Source organism: Temnothorax nylanderi, unplaced genomic scaffold (assembly GCF_030848795.1).
Source record: "Temnothorax nylanderi isolate EJ_2023f unplaced genomic scaffold, tnyl_v1.0 TNYL_tig0866_pilon, whole genome shotgun sequence".
Lineage (NCBI taxonomy): Eukaryota > Metazoa > Arthropoda > Insecta > Hymenoptera > Formicidae > Temnothorax > Temnothorax nylanderi.
In genome coordinates, this window is record NW_027249928.1 from 20863 (window position 1) to 24900 (window position 4038).

A 4038-nucleotide genomic window follows, 5' to 3' on the forward strand; every position below is an offset into this window, starting at 1 on the left:
TTTTACAAACAGAATTTTTATTAGAATTTTTAATTTTTTGGATGGAAAAAGGGTAATTGATGATATCACAATATGTGAATACGTGACTTATATATATAAGGTTCTATATTTATACTGTATAAAATAATTTTATTTTACATACAACAATTAAATGTCGCTTATTTTAATCACCAAGACAACCTCGCGGAATATTACTGACGTAATATCTATCATCAACATTTATAAATATATATTGGTCAATAATTGATGCAGGTGTGCATGAACGTAATACTCCTATGCCAGGATAGCAGCGACGAATGTGGGACACTTTAACATGATTCGTAGAAATATATGGGGTTTCATCGACTTGTAGATCTCTTATGAACAGAATAACCCTTTCTTCATGACAATCATTTTTTATCCGGCATATATTACTGATTATACCCACCATTCCTGTTGCTGTTTCAACGACGGAATCGTTGGTTTTTGTACAACGTTTATAAGATTCGGAAGTATATCGTTTTCCGTTGTATATAATTTTCTGATATGTTTTACAATTAAAGACGCGATACCCCAAACTTTCCGTTTCTTCTTCATTAAGATTATACTGTTTTCCCGAACCAATACTTATTAATATTAATTAAGACACAATTCTGTACTGTACTGGAAAATTTTACTTTGTTTTCATACAGTTTTTGGCAGAATTGTGTCACATTATTACTGATCAGAAGCTTGTCACTGAAGTTTATAAGCGATCTGGTAAACAAAAATCTTTGTGATATCTGCAACATAAGTCGTGTAGGGCTTTTCTTCATTAGTAACAAGAGACGGTTTTCATTTTCAAAAGAAAAGCAATTAATTGCCCACAATGGTCCCCAGTTTTCAACACTTTTTGTAAGATGGAGGAGAAGGTCGACATTGTACGTCATGGATTTTTTCCCATAATATTTTTGAAAATCAACTACGTATTTAATTAAAAGTGTACGGGCAGTCTGAAGCTGGACTGGTGTAATGGAGCTTTGCAATAAAATATTTATTGCTGAAACCAACAGAGCCAGATGCTCAATATACTTGTTAGGTATCAATCCTCGTAGGCATAATATAACATACCATATTAGCCAAGAACGCCATTCAGACGCCTTCCACATTCTCCTTTCATCGATGCTCCGAGGTGATCGCGTTATACACTTTGGGGGCGTTATTGAACTCAATCGACGATTAATAATCGATTTTTGATTTGGAGCTCCTGCATAATAAGCTTCCTCTGGGGACGACATCAATAATTCCGTGTGCTGCCTTATAACACCTAACAGTACTGAGTGCATGTAATCCGGAACCATACCATCGGCCAGATCGAAGAATGTCAAATTCATTAATGCAGACGGTCCTTTAATACCGCAAATATCGGTGTGTTCGTCAAAGGCACGTATCATGTTTTCTTTGATTGATTCGTCGGTGCGCTCAGGAAAAATAGTCGTGGACATTGTAAATCTTCGATAACTGTCGACAACCTCAGTTTTATGTTCGCAAAACGTGCATCCATGAACAGCATTCATGCGTTTCATATTTAACATATCCGCTCGAGCAATAGAATCAACACAGCAGGCGCTTGGGATGATAAAACTCGTTATAACTGTGTCTTTGTCAAGCTGCCATTGTAGTCCATCAGTTGATAATTCATTTGCTTCTTTGATAAACGGTGGTAGGAAAAGCTTCATATCGGGTTCATTTTTATCGGCCCATAACCCGATGAGAAGCGTGTGTTTCGCTCTGATTTTTGGTGGCAATTCATTTATTATAGCATAAATAGGCCATATGGTTACTTTACTAGAATTTGCAGCTTGGCACCCGTCTGTATTTAATGTATATAACAAATTCCACTGGGTACTCAATGGTCCATCAAATTCGGACAACTTCTTATACATATTGCCATCATATATATCCTCAAAAGAATTATTATTAACCTTTATCCTTTGAAATCGATACTCCAGGCTTCTTTGGACTTTCCGATTTTGTAATAATCTCTTTATTTGAGACTTAAAGCCCAGTGATAAAAAGAAAGAACTGTCCGATTCATCAACTACTGAACCACAAGTGCAATTAATCGAATTACCAGTCTTGACCTTGGTCCGTTCACCTAAGTATGTTTTGCAATTGCGACAATAGAAATGGTATTTCGTGGAATCCATTTCCATAGGTACATGCTGCAACAGTTTGTACTTTGTTTCCGGAACCACATCTTGTCTGTTGAAAAGCTTGTTAATCAACTTAAGCAAGTCGATGATGGCTGCCCAGGTAAAAGAATGTCGTGTAGCTAATGCCAAACACATTAATAGGACTTCTCCTTGAGTTATCGTAATGCCAATTGATAGACTCTCATTTAGATACGGATCATATGGCCCATTCTCATCGGGACAACCCTGCAAATTGACGGCAATATATTGGCGTCGCCCCAACTGTTGCACACTATAGTATCTTTAGAATACAGAATCTGGCAAATTCTAATTAGGTTAGATTTTTTTCCTTTCAGTATGATGTTGTAGAACAACATGAATAATACTTCTTGCCAATTTTTAGATCTTTTGAAAATTTTTGGTTAACATCGCTCGAAAAAACAAAAAAGTGAAAATTGCCACTGTTAGCCAGAATCAAGTTTGATGAAGATTTGCCAGAAAATTCTTTGTACAAAAAAATGTTAACCCATGGGAGAATATAATTTTAAAAAGATTAAGAAATCACTGTTTAAATTTTATTTTCAGGATTTTTGATAATTCAATGTCTATAAGATCATACTAAAAACCTATAATACTTGTAAGTATTATCTATCGGAATGAGTCTTACTCTTCTTTCAAAATCCTCGGTATCAATTACGGATTGATCATCATCTGAATCTTCATCGAAATTAGTTTGATATGAGTTTTCAAAATCTCCATGGTGAGATCCATTATCCTGAAATATACATTTACGATGTTATTAACATTTGCTACACAATAAAGAATATATTACTGTTCATATCACTCGATCGATTTTGTGAACGGGAATGGCGATTCAATGAGCTGGTCGAACTGAGGTAGATTATCCCAAGTGGATTCACGTTAAATAATAATAATTGGCATTCATACTCTGAGAATTTAAAATTTTTGAAAAATGCGTATATAAATTTAATAGCTTTTCAATAAAAAATGTGAGTTATTGAGACGAATATTCTCACACAAATGAATTATCCTTAAATGATATTTGGTATTAAATCTAAAGAGAATCGATAAATTTTGAGTTTTTTGATTATTGAAGAATGTCTGTGAATGATTTGATTCGAACATATGTTGATAAAAAAAAACAAACGCGACTATCAAGATAATAAACAGGAAATAAGTATGTGCAAAGTTCTACAACTTTGATAGAATATAGTAGTATGTGTACAAACTTTGGGAGTCTTGTTATATTAAGCTCTTGTTTTACATTGACTTATACGGCATATTTTAAGGTGTATCTGTTTCACTTTACCTCAACGTTGTAGTTTTCATTAAGAGTAGAATTCAATGCCATTCTTTCGCCATCCGATTCATATGATGTCTCACTTAATGCAGTAGATGTTTCGTTTTGGAAATCATAGAGCGAATTAGAATCCTCAGAACTTTGAGCCTGTATACCCGCAAACAGAAAGAAAATTTTAATTAAAAATTGCAGTTGCTGTGCACAGCAGTTTATTAAACATATTTTATGAGAAGGAGCATGGTAAATTCTGAACGGATTGTAAGATACTGATTCCTGAATTTTTCATTGATAACTGTAAAATAGTTATAAGAATATGTCACTTTTTCGGCTCATTGTTAATACAGATAGATGTATTTTGTCTTGTTTTCCTCTCATAAATTAGAACTTAGCACCTCAGACTGTTCAAATCTGATTATAAATAACTTTAATAAAATTAACAAATAATTTTAATAATTTAATAAATTTCTAAACAATGCATTCCAGCTGTTATCCGTCTCCTTTTCAGTCTCTTCTCTGTTCTTTTGATTCTTCTTACTCACATCATCATTACTTAAATTCAGATGA

General features: G+C 33.7%; 1 pseudogene; it reads right to left on the reverse strand.

Moving 5' to 3' along the window:
• Nucleotides 1-948: 948 nt before the first annotated feature.
• On the reverse strand, nt 949-3615 carry LOC139785699 (uncharacterized; annotated as a pseudogene).
• Between the last annotated feature and the right edge of the window lie 423 nt (nt 3616-4038).